We start from the raw sequence: 22,969 nt of genomic DNA, 5'->3' as shown, positions 1-22,969 counted from the left end.
TGGGCTTCTGCACCAGACGGCTGCTCTCTACACCACTACACACCCTCAGAACCGATTTGGGAACTGGTTCGTTGGTTTTGGTCTTGCTTTTGTGTACACTGATGCCAGAATTTGTTTGCGACTTTTGCGTTTTGGTGTACAAAATGGGAAATACTCCATCTACCCTGAAGGAGAGCCCTTTGGGGGCTATATTAGATAAATGGGTGTAACATAGCCCTGAGCCTATGACTAAGAAAGACATGGTATACTATTGTAATAGGGTGTGGACCCAAAATATAGGATCAGAAGGGCGGTAGCCCCTGAATGGCTCACTCAGTTTTTACAGGATCTTGCAGTTAGAAGTATTTTGCAAAACAGCAAGCTGCACTGGCAGTTGTTCCAACTGCCCACCCTCCCCCCATGCCGCCATCATATTCACCACCTCCTGTTTCCCCTACCCATGGGGGTCAAATAGAAGTTTCTGTGTTAACCCCCAGAGCACAGGAGCCCGATTTAGTATCACCATCTAAGACTCCACAGGCCACCCAATTTGGACCGGGAGCCACTTCCGCAGCAGGGCAATTTCCCTTGTGCTGACATCCTATAAGAGGCCAGGGGACTCCCTTGACTTGAGGCGTCCGAATCTCATCTCCCCACAGGAGCCCCAGGGAACTCTGACAGTGGGGAACAAGTTGACTGACTCTCCAATAGATACCACTCCCCAAACCCTCCCTGTTTATCTCAAGAGGCTTGTAAATATTAAACAAAGGGGAAACAAAGTCATCCTAGGAAAAACTTGCCTGTATCTTTGAGATGCAAATGTCCTTTCTGGTCTTCTCAGGAACCCTCATCTCTGCCATCTTTTTAAAATGCATCTTTTTGAAAGAGGGTAAAGTAATTCAGAAATTGACTTATCAAGGATAAATAAAAAACCTAAGTGTCTTTTCTGTAAAAATTCAGCCATCTAGACAAGTGAGTTTGATTTGTTCCATCTGCCAGAAACCTAATTTGAATCCAACCTCTTTTTATAAACTGATGGGCTTCACATGGCTGTACCTGACTCAGTGCTGAAATTCTGAAATGACAACCATGACGTCTCTGTATGTTTGTGTCCTTGTATGTGTCTTTGTCTTTGGATAACATTGCTGAGGTCTATTTAATTGGCTTAAAGAAAAGTAAGCACTTACAAACCAAACTATTCTAAATACAAGAGAAACTGAGCTAAATGAGCTTCAGGTTCATGTGAACTGGGAAATATTCAGTATTAATTGAGACCTGGTATTAACGTTCGCTTGTTGATCTAATTAATATAGACATGCTGTTAGAGTCATCAACATTAAGTGTAATACTTTTATTGTGCCTAGGTTTAATATAACCTAAATAAAATCTTGTTATATGTGTTGCAAATTTCTCAGCAAGAAAATAACTTGATGTGAAGAAACTTTTTTTTTTTGCAGTACGCGGGCCTCTCACTGTTGTGGCCTCTCCCGTTGCGAAGCACAGGCTCTGGACGCGCAGGCTCAGCGGCCATGGCTCACGGGCCCAGCTGCTCCGCGGCATGTGGGATCTTCCCGGACCGGGGCACGAACCCGTGTCCCCTGCATCGGCAGGGGGACTCTCAACCACTGCGTCACCAAGGAAGCCCGTGAAGAAACTTTTAAGGAAAGAAAATGCAAATGAGATAAGAGCTTTAGGTAAACTTTTTAAAATACTTATCTTTTAGGAAGGTCTATCTAAAATTAATCTCTCCAGATATCTGACTACTTGAAAGTCAGAATTGTGCTAAAAGAAGTGACAGAAGGTTTATAGAAAGTGGACCCTGAAAAAAGGAGCTCTGTACGTGGTCAGGACTAAGTTTAAAATAAGTTTAATTGAGTAAATAAATTTTAAAAGTAAGCTGGTGCACAACTTGAATTTCGCTTTTCTCTCTGTTAAGAAGACAAGGTTTCTTAAGATTTTGGACTGCCTTCGATACCAGATTTTAAGTTTTTCTACCTTTTAAGAGATCTGTTCTGTACTTGCCTTTGAAATCTTTTATTGTTACTTTGGTTAAGTGAATAACTATTGTTTCACAGGGACATGTGATCCTATCTGTTTTAAACCCTTTTCTTACTTTTTTGACAAAACTTCCCAAATCAAATTATAATGAAGTTCCTTTGACCTCTAGCTAACTTTGGGGTGCTTCAAAGGGCCCCTGAAACACCCCAAAGAGAGATATTAACTAATTAGGTTGACTTGGTATGTTGAATTACACGGGAAGTGTTGTCAAATAAGCAATAAATCTTCTTAGGTTATATTGTATGCCAAATGATACAGGTATTCTACAGATTAGATGGAGTTCCTAAAATTTGGTATGGCCTGGTAAAATGTTACCAGTCAGAATTCTCTTTATTATCTGAAAGTGTCGCATGTCACCGCAGTAACCACGTTACTTTGTCAATTGCACTGTAATCAAATTTAAACGTGCCTTCTTAAGTCTTTCGCCATTGTACACAGTTATGGTTTCACTCTGATGCCTTTGCAAAAATGCTTCCTCTTCAAGAAGATTTATACAAGGGACCTTTGCATAAATACAAGTTTCTGGTTTTCAAACCATAAAGGTGAACTGGGTAAGAACTTGAAGAATTCTAATGGGAAACCTGATGGCTTCATAAAGCTGTTAACAAAAACAATTAGTTGCACATGACTGGGTAAACTGGTGACTATGGTTATAATTTTTATGGTTTCTATCTGAAAAATGACTGTTTTAAATCTGTGTTTTCCAGGTGTAAGCAAAACCCTCCCCTTAAACTAATTATGACTTACAGTAATTTCTTAAATTATACCCTTGTAAGCAGAATTGAAACATTTATCTTTTTCTCTCTACCTGGTTGATCCTGCCAGTAGCATATGATTGTCTCAAAGATTAAGCCCTGCATGTCTAAGTACGCACTGCTGGTACACTGAAACAGCAGATGGCTCACTAAATCAGTTATGGTACCTCTGGTCACTTGCTATTGCAATTGGATTACAAGTAGTTATACTGATCATTGTTCTTTGTTTCCAGATTGTTTGCTCTTTGTCTCCCCCTGCTGCACTGTGTCTTTGTTACCGTTACTAGCTGCATTACTTATATCCTGTCTATTTTATAAGATTGGTGTCTCTTACAGTACCCAGTATGTAACCAGGCCTCCAACAGTACTTCTATGGCTAAACATCTTGAGGAAATAGACCACATTTATAACATGAAGTAACTGTAATAGTGTGATTCTAGGTATGGGAGGAAGCAACAACGGAAAATGTCTCCTGGATCATAATTAGATAGAGGATCCAGAGGCTCTTTAATTGTCAATAGGGCCTAATCCAAAAACTAGCACCTGGAGTGGCATATCAAGAATTCTCCCCTGACCTGGGATGAGCCTCCCAGCGCTGTGGGACAAAATTTGATCCTGAAATGTCTCCCAAATATTGGTCAAAATCCTGACCAAGAGGAGAGGATCTGAGAAATAGAATATTTCCTGACACATCAGTCATTAGCGACTGCAGCCCTCCAACGTGAGCCGGTGAGCCCTGACGAAACTCAGGATATGAGAATATAGGATACAGGCCCCGGATAGCTGAGGTACATATCAAATGAATGATTTCACTGAGCCCAGACTCTTGCATCTTCCCATACATAGAAAAGTGCTAAATTCCTTAACTTGAGATGCTGCCTCCCAGGCTTGAAGTGCTCAAAATTCCCATCAAATAGGTAATAACTCTCAACTTTTAGGCTGAGAATATTTTTTTAAGGCTACAGGTGTAAAGGAGACACTTTCCAGAGAGGAAGAAAAAAAGAAAAAAAAAAAACAACGTTTGGAAAACTGGCACCCATGGTGGACACTTCCGGAAAGATCCATCTGACGAAGCAATTAGAAGGGCCGTCACCCCTTTTTCCACAAGACTGTGGAATGGACATTGACAGTAGGGAATTGTAACAGGGAAGAGCCAAATCTGACTACACGTTGGATCTGTTTCTTTTACTTTAACCTTTGCCTTCAGCTGCTTTTGTTCACTAAAAGGATACTGTCTGTACATAATGGCCTGCCTCGGAGAACCCTGTCCCTCTGTCTGAATGTTAAACCAAAGTGCCTTTGTTCAGGGAAACATATGGACTCTGTCCACCTGTGGACGGCTGCAAAAAGGAAGAAATTAACACATGTCCTCCCCGAGGCGGCCATTCCAGAGGCTATTCCCAAAACTTATGGCCTTCTTATTTTACCTCCTCATCTCCTCCCCATCTCTGTGCTATAAGAGAAACTGGCATCCAAGCCCCAATAAGATGGTTATTTTGAGATTTTACTCTACCATCTTCTCGGTCTGCTGGCTTTCCGAATAAAGTCATATTCCTTGTCTCAACACCTCATCTCCGATTTACGGCCTATCGTGCGGCAAGCCGAGCAAGCTTGGACTTGGGAACATCTTTACTCAGGACACGGTGTCACAAAATGGGACATTGTTTTCTGTTTGTTTTGCGCCGCGCCATGTGGCTTGTGGGATCTTAGTTCCTCGACCAGAGATCGAACCCGCGCTCCCTGCAGTGGAAGCTCGGAGTCCTAACCAATGTACTACCAGGGAATTCCCATGGGACACTGTTACCTTGCAGCCATGGCCCTCACCTTTGTGAGACACAGGTAGTAGTGTAGCAGGATTGAGTACGTTGTAAAGTTTAAGATAAAGATTAGGTGGTGAAAGCAGGATTTCACAGGAAGTTAATCTAGTGATACTTGCAGTGAAATGTTGTCAATTCAGCCTTAAGAAGACTGTGGACAATGTGTGGAGTTTGCAAATAAACTTCATTTTCTAGAGTCAAATCTGCCAAGGCTTCCACTAAATTTGCAGTTGTGGCTATAACCTGAAGACAACTGAGATAGGCAAAAGCAACTGAATCAAGTTGCATGCTATAACAGGCAACAGGCCTATGTTTATTACCATGCTCACACAGTTCTGCGCGGCCTGATTATGCCTTTCATGCACAGATAAAGTAAAAGGTTTTGAATAACCTAAAGTTAATCTATTAAGTAGAGATCTCTTTTCTAATTTAAAAGGGCTAATATATTTTGCCTCCAGTGGAGAGCTCACCTTAAAGTTTCCGGATCAACCTGAACCTGATCATTTGGGCAACCCTAAGGCAGGCAGCTCTTGCAGTGCTTGTTTTAGCCTTATAAAAGCCTGCTTCTGATTATCTTCCAAAACAAAGGATTCAGGAACTACATCTTTAATAAGTTCATAGAGTGGAAGAGGTAACAGAAAAATTTGGAACCCAGAGCTTGCAATAACCAGCTAAACCTAGAAATCCACAATGCTAGCACTTAGTTGTGAGTCTAGGAAGTTCCTGTATCAGCCTAATTCTCTCTGGACATAGCTGAATTCCTTCAGTGCTTAGATTACGTCCTAGGTAATGAACAGCGTCTAGAGATAATTGTAATTTTTCCTTTGTGTTCGTTCTCAGCTAACTGTTGCAGCAAATAAATGGAATATTTTATGAATGCCTTATGGAATCTTTACAGTAGCTGAGTACAGCAGGAGGTTATCTCCATATGGTAAAATGGTTGATTTCTCAGGGAACTAGAGGGTACTTAAATCTTGGTGAAGTACTTGGGAGAAAAAAGAAGGGGTCCCAGTGAACCCTTGAGGTATAAAAGTGCAGGTATATTGTTGACTGTTCCAAGTAAAGTCATATAGATATTGGCTGTTGAGTCTCCGGGATGCTGAAGAAAGGTGAACAAAGGTCTCCAACACTAAACCATTTCAAGTCAGTTGAAGCTTGTGACAGAAGGGTAGCTAGGTTTGGAACAACTGAAAACAGGGAAAAACTATTTTGATTAACAGCTCCCAAGCCCTGGACAAATCGCCATCCTGCCAGGTTTCCAACCAGGCAAGATTGGCATGCTGCAGGGACGAGTACAGGAATGATTACCTCCCGGGCAATTAAGTCTTCTACAATAGGTATGAGACCTTGTATGACCGCAGCCTTTAATAGTTGCTGAGGTAACCTAGGGAGAGGTTTAGCTACATCTATCTGAATCTTTATAGGTTTGCATTTTTTTATTCTTCTGATGTTAACACTGTCAGAAGTAGCCCCCAAATTTGCAGGCATCTCCATCCAATTAGGGAACTTTTGTTGAACTTCCTCTTCTATATCCAGGACCGATTTTAAGGAACATAAATGATCAGGTTCAGGTTGATCAGGAAATTTTAAGGTGAGATCTCCACTGGAGGCAAAATGTACTGGCCCTTTTAAGTTAGAAAAGAGATCTCTACCGAATAGATTAACTGGGGCTATATTGCATAGCAAAAAGGAATCTTGGTGGAGATAAAAATTCTCTCTGAACTGTATTAGGTACTCCCACTATGGAAACATCCTCTTTACTCAGAGGGACCTGTTGTTCTTTGAGGGTGGGATTTAGAGTAGAAAGCACAGCTCTGGTTAGGGCTAGGGGTAGGGTGTTACAGGGTTAGGTAATTCTGTTTACAGTTAGGGTTAGGGTTTAACGTAGATTTCAAAGTGAAGTATGAGAGTGGGGTTTAAAGTAGAAAGCATAGCTCCAGTATCAACTAAAATTTGGCAGTTTTTCATTATATTTTCCTCTGGGCTGTTTAAGCTAATTGCTGGTAATAGTTTACCAGAGAACCTCTGGAGTTCTGCCAACTATGGGAGAGGGTCATGGGGGGCCCTCCCTTTGAGACAGATATGAGACCATTTGTGAAGAGTTTGCATAGGACCTTTGAGGACAGCTTTTCTTCCAGTGTCCTCACTGATTACAAATGAAACATCAACTTTGGGTCATCGAATTGATCACGGACCCCTAGGAGGTTGTAATGGGGGAGGCCCAGGTGTTATTTTGTGTCTCTTGCCTTAGAGCTGTTGTAACTGTAAGGCTATGAGCTTGGTGGATTCTGTTTCTGATCTGGCTCCAGGGTCCTTTCAAAATGCTCAGCTATAGTCATGAGTTCAGTCAGGCCTACACCCTCCCACCCTCTTTTCTGCCCTTTTATCAATCCACTAATCTCAGAAGATAATCCATTTACAAAAAGGGCAGTTAAAGCAGGCTGAGTGGCCTTTTTGTTCCTTGGAACACCAACTGCTCTAAAAAGAGAGCTTCCAAACTGGCTCTAAAGTCTTCCACAGATTCACCCCTCTTTTGTTTGTATGAGTGAATAATACACCAATCATTATTAGGCCAATTAATAATAGACCAAGTGTGAGCAGGGAAGATTTTAGGAATAGCTTATAAAAGGTCAGTTGTTATTCTGCAAGCCTTTTCAGGTTGAGGATCTTGAAGATCATCCTAGGGATTATGTCATTTTGCTTCCCGCATCCATTCTGGGGCTTCCCCCAGTCCTACCAACACGGGTACAAGCGGATAAAGATCTAGCAGTTTGGGGACATACACCCTGACAGTCACTCTAAATTCTTCAATAACTGTTGGGGGGTCCTCCCTAGGTTTAGAGAATTCTTTGACTATAGCTCTCAGCTCAGTCTTTGACCAAGGGGTAAAAGACACCTGAGGGGGCTCACCTGCAACCTCAGGTAGTTTTACTTTAAATGGCAATTGTTCGATATTCTCTTTGGAATAGAAAAGTATTGCAGACAGAAAATGAGTAAAACAAGAGTATTCAGGTGAAAAAGGAAGGGGGACAGTAGGAGTTAAATCTGCAGTCACATCTGTCCTATGGTCTTCTGTTTCAGGTACCTTTTGTCTCTTTAATTTTTCATTAGCTTTTTGTTCTAAGTCTCTAAACGAAGCTATTTTGGAATCTTGAAACCTTCTGTAAACTTTTACATACCAGTTAAAGCAGACATCTCATTCTCCCTGTCCAATTTGTGAACCCTTGCTCTCTAGTGTTTTCCTTAAATGAACAATCCTGTCTAACTGGAACATGCCCGACAATGACCACTGTAATTCTAGATCAATATTAGTATAATTTTGCCATCTTTCTAAATATCTACAACCTCCAGGACCATAGTTCTTAAATATAAAATAAGCAGGTGTGCCAGAAGCTGGCATTCTCAACTCTTTGGTGATAAAGTATATCATTTCCTTAGCTAGCATTTGTCAACCCAAAAGAACACACAAAAAGGGGCCGGAGGGGAAGATGGTGGAATAGTAAGACGGGGAGATCACCTTCCTCCGCACAGATACACCAGAAATACATCTACACGTGCAACAACTCCTACAGAACACCTACTGAATGCTGGCAGAAGACCTCAGACCTCCCAAAAGACAAGAAACTCCCCACGTACCTGGGTAGGGCAAAAGAAAAAACAGAGACAAAAGAATAAGAACGGGACCTGCACCAGTGGGAGGGAGCTGTGAAGGAGGAAAGGTTTCCACACACTAGGAAGCCCCGTCGCGGGCGGAGACTGCGGGGGGCGGAGGGGGGAGCTTCGGAGCCACGGAGGAGAGCACAGCAACAGGGGTGCGGAGGGCAAGGTGGCGAGATTCCCGCACAGAGGATCGGTGCTGACCGGCACTCACCAGCCCGAGAGGCTTGTCTACTCACCCGCCGGGGCGGGTGGGGCTGCGAGCTGAGGCTAGGGCTTTGGTCAGAGCGCAGGTTGGCTGCGTGCACACAGCCTGAAGGGGTTAGTTCACCACGGCTAGCCAGGAGGGACTCCGGGAAAAGGTCTGGAGCTGCCGAAGAGGCAAGAGACTTTTTCTTCCCTCTTTGTTTCCTGGTGCATGAGGAGAGGGGATTAAGAGCGCTGCTTAAAAGAACTCCAGAGACGGGCGCGAGCCGTGGCTAAAAGCGTGGACCCCAGAGACGGGCGGGAGACTCTAAGGCTGCTGTTGCCGCCACCAAGGGGCCTGTGTGCGAGCACAGGTCACTATCCACACCCCTATTCCGGGGAGCCTGTGCAGCCCGCCACTGCCAGGTTCCCGGGATCCAGGGACAACTTCCCCAGGAGAACGCACGGCGGGCTTCAGGCTGGTGCAACGTCATGCCGGCCTCTGCCCCCGCAGGCTCGCCCCGCACTCCGCGCCCCTCCCTCCCCCCGACCTGAGTGAGCCAGATCCCCCGAATCAGCGGCTCCTTTAACCCCGCCCTGTCTGAGCAAAAAACAGACGCCCTCCGGTGACCTACACGCAGAGGCGGGGCCCAATCCAAAGCAGAACCCCTGGGAGCTGTGAGAACAAAGAAGAGAAAGGGAAATTTCTCCCAGCAGCCTCAGAAGCAGCGGATTAAAGCTCCACAATCAACTTGATGTACCCTGCATCTGTGGAATGCATGAATAGACAACGAATCATCCCAAATTGAGGAGGTGGACTTTGAGAGCAAGATTTATGATTTTTTCCCCTTTTCCTCTTTTTGTGAGTGTGTATGTGTATGCTTCTGTGTGAGATTTTGTCTGTATAGCTTTGCTTCCACCATTTGTCCTAGGATTCTATCTGTCCGTTTTTTTGGTGTGTCTTTTTGTTTTTGTTGTATTTTTAAGTTTTTTTCTTAATAATTAATTTCAATAACTTTATTTTATTTTACTTTATCTTCTTTCTTTCCTTCTTTCTTTCTTTCTTTCTTTCTTTCCTTCCTTCCTTCCTTCCTTCCCTCCTTTAGACAACGAATCATCCCAAAATTCAGGAGGTGGACTTTGACAGCAAGATTTATGATATTTTCCCCTTTTCCTCTTTTTGTGAATGTGTATGTGTATGCTTCTGTGTGAGATTTTGTCTATATAGCTTTGCTTCCACCATTTGTCCTAAGGTTCTATCCATCCATTTTTTTTAAAATTGTTTTTCTTAATAATTATTTTTTAATTTAATAACTTTATTATATTTTACTTTATCTTATTTTACTTTATCTTCTTTCTTTCTTTTTTCCTTCCTTCCCTCCTTCCTTCCTTCCTTCCTCGCACCTTCCCTCCCTCCCTCCTTTCTTTCTTTCCTTCTTTCCTTCTTTTCTTCTTTCTTTCTTCCTTCCTTCCTTCATTCTTCCTTCCCTCCTTCCTTCCTTCCTCGCACCATCCCTCCCTCCCTCCCTCCTTTCTTTCTTTCCTTCTTTTCTTCTTCCTTTCTTCCTTCCTTTCTTTCTTTCTTTCTACTTCTACAAAATCTTTCTCTCTACTTTTTCTCCTTTTTATTCTGAGCCGTATGGATGAAAGGCTCTTGGTGCTGCAGCCAGGAGTCAGTGCTGTGCCTCTGAGGTGGGAGAGCCAACTTCAGGACACTGGTCAACAAGAGACCTCCCAGCTCCACATAATATCAAATGGCAAAAATCTCCCAAAGATCTCCATCTCAACACCAGCACCCAGCTTCACTCAACAACCAGCAAGCTACAGTGCTGGACACCCTATGCCAAACAACTAGCAAAACAGGAACACAACCCCACCCATTAGCAGAGAGGCTGCCTAAAATCATAATAAGTCCACAGACACCCCAAAACACACCACCAGATGCGGACTTGCCCACCAGAAAGACAAGATCCAGCCTCATCCACCAGAACACAGGCACTAGTCCCCTCCCCCAGGAAGCCTACACAACCCACTGAACCAACCTTAGCCACTGGGAACAGACATCAAAAACAACGGGAACTATGAACCTGCAGCCTGCACAAAGGAGACCCCAAACACAGTAAGATAAGCAAATGAGAAGACAGAAAAACACACAGCAGATGAAGGAGCAAGATAAAAACGCACTAGACCTAAAAAATGAAGAGGAAATAGGCAGTCTACCTGAAAAAGAATTCAGAATAATGATAGTAAACATGATCCAAAATCTTGGAAATACAATAGACAAAATGCAAGAAACATTTGACAAGGACCTAGAAGAACTAAAGATGAAACAAACAATGATGAACAACACAATAAATGAAATGAAAAATACTCTAGATGGGATCAATAGCAGAATAACTGAGGCAGAAGAACGGATAAGTGACCTGGAAGATAAAACAGTAGAAATAACTACTGCAGAGCCGAATAAAGAAAAAAGAATGAAAAGAACTGAGGACAGTCTCAGAGACCTCTGGGACAACATTAAACGCACCAACATTCGAATTATAGGGGTTCCAGAAGAAGGAGAGAAAAAGAAAGGGACTGAGAAAATATTTGAAGAGATTATAGTTGAAAACGTCCCTAATATGGGAAAGAAAATAGTTAATTAAGTGCAGGAAGCACAGAGAGTCCCATACAGGATAAATCCAAGGAGAAATACACCAAGACACATATTAATCAAACTGTCAAAAATTAAAAACAAAGAAAACAGATTAAAAGCAGCAAGGGAAAAACAACAAATAACACACAAGGGAATCCCCATAAAGTTAACAGCTGATCTTTCAGCAGAAACTCTGCAAGCCAGAAGAGACTGGCAGGACATACTGAAAGCGATGAAGGAGAAAAATCTGAAACCAAGATTACTCTACCCAGCAAGGATCTCATTCAGATTTGATGGAGAAATTAAAACCTTTACAGACAAGCAAAAGCTGAGAGAGTTCAGCACCACAAAACCAGCTTTACAACAAATGCTAAAGGAACTTCTCTAGGCAAGAAACACAAGAGAAGGAAAAGACCTACAATAATGAACGCAAAACAATTTAGAAAATGGGAATAGGAACATACATATCAATAATTACCTTAAATGTAAATGGACTAAATGCTCCCACCAAAAGTCACAGACTGGAAGAATGGATACAAAAACAAGACCCATATATATGCTGTCTACAGGAGACCCACTTCAGACCTAGAGACACATACAGACTGAAAGTAAAGGGATGGAAAAAGATATTCCATGCAAATGGAAACCAAAAGAAAGCTGGAGTAGCAATTCTCATAGCACACAAAATAGACTTTAAAATAAAAACTATTAGAAGAGACAAAGGAGGACACTACATAATGAACAAGGGATCGATCCAAGAAGAAGATATAACAATTGTAAATATTTATGCACCCAACATAGGAGCACCTCAATACATAAGGCAAATACTAACAGCCATAAAAGGGGAAATCGACAGTAACACATTCATAGTAGTGGACTTTAACACCCCACTTTCACCAATGGACAGATCATCCAAAATGAAAATAAATAAGGAAACACAAGCTTTAAATGACACATTAAACAAGATGGACTTAATTGGTATTTATAGGACACTCAATCCGAAAACAACAGAATATACATTTTTCTCAAGGGCTCAAGGAACATTCTCCAGGATAGATCATATTTTGGGTCACAAATCAAGCCTTGGTAAATTTAAGAAAATTAAAATTGTATCAAGTATCTTCTCCGACCAAACGCCATGAGACTAGATATCAATTACAGGAAAAGATCTGTAAAAAATACAAACAAATGGAGGCTAAACAATACACTACTTAATAACAAAGTGATCACTGAAGAAATCAAAGAGGAAATAAAAAAATACCTAGAAACAAATGACAGTGGGGACACGATGACCCAAAACCTGTGGGTTGCAGCTAAAGCAGTTCTAAGAGGGAAGTTTATAGCAATACAAGCCCACCTTAAGAAACAGGAAACATCTCAAATAAACAACCTAACCTTGCACCTCAAGCAATTAAAGAAAGAAGAACAAAAAAACCCCAGTGTTAGCAGAAGGAAAGGTATCATAAAAATCAGATCAGAAATAAATGGGAAAAAAATGAAGGAAAGGATAGCAAAGATCAATAAAACTAAAAGCTGGTTCTTTGAGAAGATAAACAAAATAGATAAACCATTAGCCAGACTCGTCAAGAAAAAAAGGGAGAAGAATCAAATCAACAGAATTAGAAATGAAAAAGGAGAAGTAACAACTGACACTGCAGAAATACAAAAGATCATGAGAGATTACTACAAGCAACTCTATGCCAATAAAATGGACAACCTGGAAGAAATGGACAAATTCTTAGAAATGCACAACCTGCCAAGACTGAATCAGGAAGAAATAGAAAATATGAACAGACCAATCACAAGCACTGAAATTGAAACTGTGATTAAAAATCTTCCAAAAAACAAAAGCCCAGGACCAGATGGCTTCACAGGCGAATTCTATCAAACATTTAGAGAAGAGCTAACACCTATCTTTCTCAAACTCTTCCAAAATATAGCAGAGGGAGGAACACTCCCAAATTCATTCTACGAGGCCACCATCACCTTGATACCAAAACCAGACAAGGATGTCACAAAGAAAGAAAAGTACAGGCGAATATCACTGATGAACATAGATGCAAAAATCCTCAACAAAATATTAGAAACAGAAGCCAACAGCACATTAAAAGGATCATACACCATGATCAAGTGGGGTTTATTCCAGGAATGCAAGGATTCTTCAATATACACAAATCAATCAATGTGATACACCATATTAACAAATTGAAGGAGAAAAACCATATGATCATCTAAACAGATGCAGAGAAAGCTTTTGACAAAATTCAACACCCATTTAGGATAAAAACCCTGCAGAAAGTAGGCATAGAGGGAACTTTCCTCAACATAATAAAGGTCATATATGAGAAACCCACAGCCAACATCATCCTCAATGGTGAAAAACTGAAAGCATTTCCACTAAGATCAGGAACAAGACAAGGTTGCCCACTCTCACCACTCTTATTCAACATAGTTTTGGAAGTTTTACCCACAGCAATCAGAGAAGAAAAGGAAATAAAAGGAATCCAAATCGGAAAAGAAGAAGTAAAGTTCTCACTGTTTGCAGATGACATGATACTATACATAGAGAATCCTAAAGATGCTACCAGAAAACTACTAGAGCTAATCAATGAATTTGGTAAAGCTGCAGGATACAAAATTAATGCACAGAAATCTCTGGCATTCCTATACACTAATGATGAAAAATCTGAAAGTGAAATCAAGAAAACACTCCCATTTACCACTGCAACCAAAAGAATAAAATATTTAGGAATAAACCTACCTAAGGAGACAAAAGACATGTATGAAGAAAATTAGAAGACACTGATGAAAGAAATTAAAGATGATACAAATAGATAGAGAGATATACCATGTTCTTTGACTGGAAGAATCAACATTGTGAAAGTGACTCTACTACCCAAAGCAATCTACAGATTCAATGCAATCCCTATCAAACTACCACTGGCATTTTTCACAGAACTAGAACAAAAAACCTCACAATTTGTATGGAAACACAAAAGACCCTGAATAGCCAAAGCAGTTTTGAGAACGAAAAACAGAGCTGAAGGAATCAGGCTCCCTGACTTCAGACTATACTACAAAGCTACAGTAATCAAGACACTATGGTACTGGCACAAAAACAGAAAGATAGATCAATGGAACAGGATACAAAGCCCAGAGATAAACCCACGCACATATGGTCACCTTATCTTTGATAAAGGTGGCAGGAATGTACAGTGGAGAAAGGACAGCCTCTTCAGTAAGTGGTGCTGGGAGAACTGGACAGGTACATGTAAAAGTATGAGATTAGATCACTCCCTAACACCATACCAAAAAATAAACTCAAAATGGATTAAAGACGTAAACGTAAGACCAGAAACTATCAAACTCTTAGAGGAAATCATAGGCAGAACACTCTATGACATAAATCACAGCAAGATCCTTTTTGACCCACCTCCTAGAGAAATGGAAATGAATACAAAAATAAACAAATGGGACTTCATGAAACTTCAAAGCTTTTGCACAGCAAAGGAAACCATAAACAAGACCAAAAGACAACCCTCAGAATGGGAAAAAATATTTGCAAATGAAGCAACTGACAAAGGATTAATTTCCAAAATTGACAAGCAGCTCATACAGCTCAATAACAATAAAACAAACAACCCAATCCAAAACTGGGCAGAAGACCTAAATAGACATTTCTCCAAAGAAGATATACAGACGGCCAACAAACATGTGAAAGAATGCTCAACATCATTAATCATTAGAGAAATGCAAATCAAAACTACAATGAGATATCATCTCACACCAGTCAGAATGGCCATCATCAAAAGATCTAGAAACAATAAATGCTGGAGAGACTGTGGAGAAAAGGGAACACTCTTGCACTGCTGGTGGGAATGGGAATTGGTTCAGTCACTATGGAGAACAGTATGGAGGTTCCTTAAAATACTACAACTAGAACTACCATATGACCCAGCAATCCCACTACTGGGCATATACCCTGAGAAAACCATAATTCAAAAAGAGTCATGTACCAAAATGTTCATTGCAGCTCTATTTACAATAGCCCAGAGATGGAAACAACCTACGTGCCCATCATCGGATGAATGGATAAAGAAGATGTGGCATATATATACAATGGAATATTACTCAGCCATAAAAAGAAACGAAATTGAGCTATTTGTAATGAGGTGGATAGACCTAGAGTGTGTCATACAGAGTGAAGTAAGTCAGAAAGAGAAAGACAAATACCGTATGCTAACACATATATATGGAATTTAAGGGGAAAAAATGTCATGAAGAACCTAGGGGTAAGACAGGAATAAAGACACAGACCTACTGGAGAACAGACTTGAGGATATGGGGAGGGGGAAGGGTGAGCTGTGACAAAGGGAGAGAGAGGCATGGACATATATACACTACCAAACGTAAGGTAGATAGCTAGTGGGAAGCAGCCCCATAGCACAGGGATATCAGGTCAGTGCTTTGTGACCACCTGGAGGGGTGGGATAGGGAGGGTGGAAGGGAGGGAGACGCAAGAGGGAAGAAATATGGGAACATATGTATATGTATAACTGATTCACTTTGTTATAAAGCAGAAACTAACACACCATTGTAAAGCAATTATACCCCAATAAAGATGTTGAAAGAAAAAAGAACACAAAAAAACTGCACCTTAATATATCAGCAGTAACAAAGAGATGTTACTATGTCCTGGACAAAAGAAGGTCTGGTATGCACCACCACCAATTACCAGGGATCCTTGGACTGAGGAAAAAGATCCAACCAGCAAATCCCAAGGAATGGGGACTGCAAACTGATTCCAAACAAATTGGAGAACTATAGCCGCCACGAACAGTTCCAAGCATGGAAACTGGGGGCTGATTCCAAACAGATGGGCAAGTGCAGACTACACTGTCAGCAGTGCCCAATGTGGAATCCAAGGAACAAAATTAGGGGCTAGGGTTTACCGCTCAAAAATATACTGGCAATAACCAAGAGATGTTACTGTGTCCTGGGAATATCCATATGAAAGGCTCGGGCTTTGGTCTCAGGGAGAATCCTCTACCAGCCCAAACTGCCCTGCCCTGTAAAGGAAAGCCAATTAGATTGGGAGCACAAAGGCAAAGAGAATGGAGCTCAAACCAAGAGGAGCTTACCAACAACCTTCAGCAATGGCAAGAAAGACAGGGAACTCAAAGGACTTGTGGGCACCACACCTGTTCCTCCTTGTCCCAAATGTTATCAGAAATTTGCTTCAGATCCCATCACTGCCACCAATATATTTACCTTTTTCTTTTTAAAAAGATAAGCATTTAATCATAAAATCATCCTGTTAGCAGTAGCAATCATAAGACTGGATTTTAGAAAAGTGCACATACATATTTTTATACAGAACATTTCTGGAGGGATACATATTAAACTGTTAGTGGCCACCTCTGCATGCCACCAATGTATTAAAAGACAAAATTTAACTGAGTAAATTTGAAGATTTACTTTGAATTTTGAATAAATTGGCTTTATTAAACAATTCATGAATCAGGCAGCATCTCATCTGATAGAAAGGGAGATACTCCAACGGGTTACACAACACGGAAGGCTTTTTTTTTTTTGGCCATGCCACATGGCATGTGGAAATCTTAGTTCCCCGACCAGGGATCGAACCCATGCCCCGTGCATTGGAAGCGCAGAGTCTTAGCTGCTGGACCACCAGGGAAGTCCCAGAAGGCTTTTATAGTAAGGAGGGTGGGACAAGGAAAGAAAGTCATCATCAAGGGAAAAAATGAAAGTTCACTGGAGGAAAGGAAAACTTCAGGTGACAATGGCGTCTCATTGGCTAAACTGCGGAATTTTCTATTAGCTATTTGTATTTTCTATTTCTTGTTGCTGGCCAGGAAGGAAGTCTTTCCTCCTCCAGCTCGGGTAGTAAGGCGGTTGCACTTCCTCTTTGGGGTCAGTAAATGACCTCTTCCTGTTGGGGTAATTGATGATGAGTTACAAGGCATGAGAGCTCCCTCTACGGGGGGGGGGCTTCCAGACTCCAATTCTAGTTGAGGTTTCCTTTTGTTAACATTCACAGCATGTTTTATTGGCAGGAGGATTCACAATGAGGGAGAAAAGGCCACAAGACTCACCAGAAAGAAGGCTCAGAAATTCTTGGGTGGGTCCAAGGGAGGCTGTAGGGTCAGCTGGTGGCTACAATGATCACATGGTTCCCTCTGATGGGTTTGCAGCTCGACCTGGAATAGTGAATAAAAGGGTCAGTTCATCCTATCAGAGAAACATGAAACTGAGATAAGCTTCCCACTGCTAGAAGCATCTTGTGCCTTCAGAAAAGAATAGAGAACATGTCTAAAGGGTTTGGGAACATCAGAGCCATATCTCCTCAGAGTGGGACTCCCAAGGCTCTCCAGGTCTCAGTCCCCGACTTTCCCTCAGTGACAAAGCCTCCCCACCTCTGTCCTTGTCAGCTCAGTGATCCCTAGAGGTCCTGCCTATCCCTGAGGACTTAGGTTTCCATGGAGACAGGTTGGTTGAGACCTAGTGATACAGTTGACCAGACTGATATGCAAAAGTTCCCACCACCCTGGGGCAGTTGGGCTCAGGGACACATGGCTCTGGACCCCATGTGGAGGGTGTCCTTGCACGTCAGCTGTGCCACAGAAGAGCAAGTAATGCCTGTAGCTGTCCAACAGATTCTCAGGGGGTTTTCCTGGGAGAGCCCTTGGTCATCTGACCTCCTATCCAGGAAGCCCCATGACTTTCTGACTGCTGCCTGTCACGCCAACAACACACCTGTGAAGGTTCTGCTCTGCATGGCCATCTGTCCACCACGCCCACCCTTCTAGGGACCCAGATGCTAGGACCACACAAATGCTGAAGTAGTGTCCACCTGCCGAAGGTACAGACACCTCTGTAGCCATCTGCATGATTTCTACTGGGAATCAACAACATTTATGGGGATTCTCTGGCCCTAAAGAACAGGATAGGAGCAATGCAATGATTCACAACTACCAGGGTCAATGCACATATACAAGGGCCCATAGCCCCAGATGCCCCACTCACAATTCACATGAGTGTCCCATACAAAACCACCGATGCCCAAATATTCTTGCTTCATACATACATACATCCAAACACGCACATCAGTGGTACGCTGGTAAGTGCTTGATAAAAAGCTCTCCAAGAAAGGTGGGAAAGACTTCACTTATGGTATCTACATGGTATAAATATTCCCAGCATGACCAATTTAAAGCTACCCACCTGACATCACTAAACACAGAGCTGGGAAGAGATAGGCACCATTGACTATCCCAAGATAGTATGAACCAGTTCCAGCACATCCCATACCTTTTCCTATGAATATGTGCACACAGTCCACTTACACTCCAAGTAGAAACCTCAGCTCCCAACACAGACATACATATGTGTTTGTACACACACACACACACACACACACACACACACACACACACACACATATATATATATCCTGAACACACACGTACATTTCTACCCTCACCCTGAATAAATACACAAACATACCACCTCTTGCTACCTAAATTTTTACAGGCGAAACCTTACTCACCCTGAATATTCACATTCCACTCTCACAACTATATATATACACACAACATGGGCCTGAAAACAAACATTTGCAACCGATATGCCATCCAGATGTACACACTGAGTACCTAAACACACAGGCTCACCAAGTACACAACTGTCTCATGTGCAATCCCAAAAAAGACCCATATGCAATCCCACAGCCCTGGAATACATATACTCCAGGATTCCTGCACACACACGTAACCTACACAGTCTACTGGTTTCCAAACACACAAACTAAACTCTCACATCCCGCAGAATACATACCCCACAAGCCCCAGGAACTCAAAAACACACACAGACACAAATAACCTATACTTATCAAATACAGCTGACCCTTGAACAATTTGGGGGTTAGGGCCAACCCTCCATGCAGTGGCTCTGCGTCCATGGATCCTGTAGTAGTCCTGTAGTATTTACTGAAAAAGAAATCCACTATAAGTAGACCCGTAGGGTTCAAACCCGTGTTGTTCAAGGGTCAACTGTACATATAAGTCCAGCTCACTAATACTGACAACACACATACAAGCAACACCACTAAATTCTTCAGGCATTACATTTCGAAATAGACACATAGAGGACTCTAAGCCTCCTGATATACTCACAAATCACAAATACACACACCCACAAACTCCTCATGAGTATACACCCCAAATGCTCAGACACACTCAAAACAGAAAAACACCGACAACCTCTGAAGTCTTACTAATATACATACACAATTCTCACACACCTATGGACACACACATGCAAATATTCCTAACCCCTGAACATATGGACCCCTCCCAAACACTATACATTATGCTACCTCTCCAGAATACAAGCTCCCCACCACTACCCCAACATATAAACCGTATATGTGTGTGTATGTGTGTGTATATATATTTCTACCCTCACCCTGAATATATAGACAGACCACCTCTTACGCCTACCAAACACATGTATAAACACCCTAGCATTCTCCAAAGAAATACACTTTGAATACTCCTAACAACTCCATACCTTATGAACAAACTTTGATAATGCATGCACCTGATGATGGACACACACACAGATTAGAATACACAAGTAAGATACGTGGAAATATCTCCAGCAAACCATTTAGGAAACAACTTCCATATATCAACTTATCCCTAGCTATCAGGAGCCAGCTCACACATATACAAGTACTAACAAATACCGGTACCACATATTTCTAATACATATAAATGCAATTGTCCATCTTCCCTGTAGAAACATAGAACCCCACCTCTCTATCAGATACACATACACTCACTTCCCAAAATACATAAGCCTAAGAGGCTCCTACTGAAAATTACAAGTGCACAGCCTCAGCAAATATTCCTCCAAGTGGCCATGCCCCTTGAATACACACACAAACTCATTTAACACACAACTCTCCACAAGTCCCAAATAGCACCACAATTACCCAGTACACTACAAATATGCGATAATATCACCCTATACGCCCTTTCTTCCAAATACACATACAGTACCACACTACTGGCATATACATAACCCCACATTCCCAACCTCTCACACACAATTAACTCTGCCATCTTGCAGAATACAGAATCATACAAACACAACATACCTACATATACAACATCCACCAGTCCCATAAAATAGTCACAGACTTGCCCTCTACACATCCAAATATACATAGACAGCTCCTGAAAATGCACACACACAAACACCCCATAACCATACAACATGCCCTGAATACACAAATGATCAGCCTACATTCCCCAAATATACAAAATAAACAGACTGGACACCCAAAGTAATATACACCACGACTTTTCCTGACATTGCCCTTATGCATAGGCAGATAATCCTTCCAAACGCACCATTAGACACACACAAATCCCCAAATTCATGGGAGAAAAGAACACATGTAAACATATTCCCCAAACACCAAATTACAAACACCTAACCACCAACTCCTTGAGTATGCCTGCGTCACATCTCAACACCCTCCAAATACAGCACTCACTCTTACACACTCTCACAAAAACACAGGCATGACCTCCCTTCAAACACAAATATGCACAGACAAAACCAACCCGCACATTTGACTACATATCAGATTCCCACCAACCAATTAAATACGTACAGACCCCATCTATGCTTGCAAATCAATCATGATTTGACATCAGACTACAAATACATGTTTGTGACCACATTCAGCAAAGCTGCTCCCATCCCTGACAAAAGAATGCAGTTTGAACATAAGTGTTGATTGATGTTTTTATGATAAGAAGGAAGACACTAGTGAAACTATGAGTGTGTTCCTTCGATCTTCACTCATTTTCCAATCACCTGAGCTACACCTCTGGAAGCAGATGAGGGTTTTCAACTCGCAAGAACTTCCCTCTAGCTTTTGTACTCTTCACAACGCGCAGACTAGAACGGCAGCCGTTTAATAGCTCGCACACACGATTTACCCCCCACTGTAGGCCCCGCAGTCACTGAACCCTTCATGCAGCCGGCTCCCCAGTGGTGCCAATAACCCTGGGGTAAACACCTCAAGGGAATCGAGCGCTATGGGGGCGTGAATCCACATTGTGGCGAGTCTCCTTACACGGACAAGGGCACAAATAACCCACAGGGTGAACAACAGCGCAGAGCGGTGACACCTGAGGGGTGAAAAGTCCCCGTACCGCTTACCTCAGGATTCCTATAATTGACTCGAGAGGCCGCCATGACAGCCCGCTCCCGCGCCGGACGGCCGTTGGGGCCCCACCGTCCGCGCTCGCGCATGCGCTCCTGTCTTACGGAGCAAACTGCCCCAACAGACGCTGGGAGCCGTTGGAGGACGGCGGTCCGCGTGCCCGAGAGCCCTGTGCCCAGTGGGCGTGCGCATGCGTACAGGCGCGGGGCGCGTGGGCATCTGCTCCAGGCGGTCTCTGCGAGGAGAGAAATGGAGGGTCGGGCAACGCTGCGGAACTTGACTGGCGACGCTCCTCGCCGGGAACTTTCGTGACGGTCTCTTCTTCAAACCAGCTCTTGTGAGATGTGCACTCGTGATTTCTATATTGCACACGTGAAACCCATGCACTTAGCTACAAAGAGTTCTGGAGAGCTCCGCTGTAAGCACAGTAGCCTCAAATTGGGGCAAGTGCTTTCATGCCCTTTGGACTGCAGTTCCTTGGTTCTTGTTTATGCCTTTCAAAAAACAATAGGTCCTTTTTCCTAGCAAGCCTGAAGTTTCTGTTCAAGAACAATTCTAGGAAAGAATTTCAGACCTGGGAAACACTCTTAAGGTACTGTCTCCTGACTCCGTTCCTAGAGTTTTTCCAACGCATTTACTCTTCTAGAATATTTTCTCTCAGTGTATTTAATACATGGAGGTTGTTCAATAAATGTTGATAAACAGGTGTGTCCTTTGTACGGTTTGGGTTTTTTATTAATAATTTTGAGAAAGAGTTGACCATCTGGGCCAATTTCAACACAGCAGGTAGTATGGGAACAATTTTACTTTCCCTCCTTCCTTTTTTATAATATCTTGCAGAATTCCGCTCTTCTATAAAAATAGATTGCCTTCGTTTTTAGTTGCATGATGTATCTCTGGGAAGATTTTAATGAAAGAGGTAACATTGGTTTCCTCCGGGAAAGAGGATTGGGTTGACAGGGGAAAGAGGTGGGAGGAGGACTCGCCACTGCATATTCCGTTTTGCACAATTTAATTTTGAACCATGAGAAGGTGTTACTTGCTTAAAATATTATACTAAAATAATTTAAAAGGTAAAAAACTAAATCTTTAACAACCATGGAATACTATGAGAAAGACATTTAGTGAATTCTGGTCTTGGACATGGGGACTGCATGACAGTTTTTTGATGGACGGGGGCTTTCCAGCACAAAGGGTCATTAGTAAGGCTGGTCCTGCTGGATGTTGGTTGGAGCACAAGGACCACTTCCTTAGGAGTGATGTACATACAGCAGTCAAAGACACTGCATCTGCTGAGACAATCCTAATTTCAAATACTCAGTTCCTCGTGGCCATAAATACCCAAGTGTTTATCAGACTAACACTTGGGTATTTTGTTCAGAAAGTCTAGTCTCTGTTGAAGTAAGTCAAGAGCCTGGTAGGAAGCAGAGTGTGTTGAGGGACACAAAACTAGGTTGATGGATAAAGACGTGAAAGGAAGGGACTGTCATGTCCAACATCAGTGCCATGAATCAAAAAAAGTTTATCAACCGCCTAAAGAGGCACACGCCAATTGTGTTGCCACTGTGGGAGATGGAAGGAACTTCCGGTTCTTGCCTACCTCCCAGAGCCCTCG

The 22,969-nt window shown here is 42.3% G+C and overlaps 1 long non-coding RNA gene across 1 annotated transcript; it reads right to left on the bottom strand.

Moving 5' to 3' along the window:
• Positions 1 to 1,313: 1,313 nt before the first annotated feature.
• Positions 1,314 to 21,568, bottom strand: LOC307188539. Its single transcript, XR_013828970.1, has 3 exons — positions 21,351 to 21,568; positions 17,207 to 17,311; positions 1,314 to 1,633 (listed from the first exon to the last, which is right to left on the bottom strand). It is a non-coding gene; the product is annotated as an uncharacterized lncRNA (long non-coding RNA).
• Between the last annotated feature and the right edge of the window lie 1,401 nt (positions 21,569 to 22,969).

The sequence above is a fragment of the Stenella coeruleoalba genome, assembly GCF_951394435.1.
Source record: "Stenella coeruleoalba genome assembly, chromosome: 7".
In the NCBI taxonomy this organism is placed as follows: Eukaryota; Metazoa; Chordata; class Mammalia; order Artiodactyla; family Delphinidae; genus Stenella; species Stenella coeruleoalba.
The sequence above is the reverse complement of the archived record's forward strand: the minus strand, read 5'-3'. Positions and strand labels throughout refer to the sequence as shown.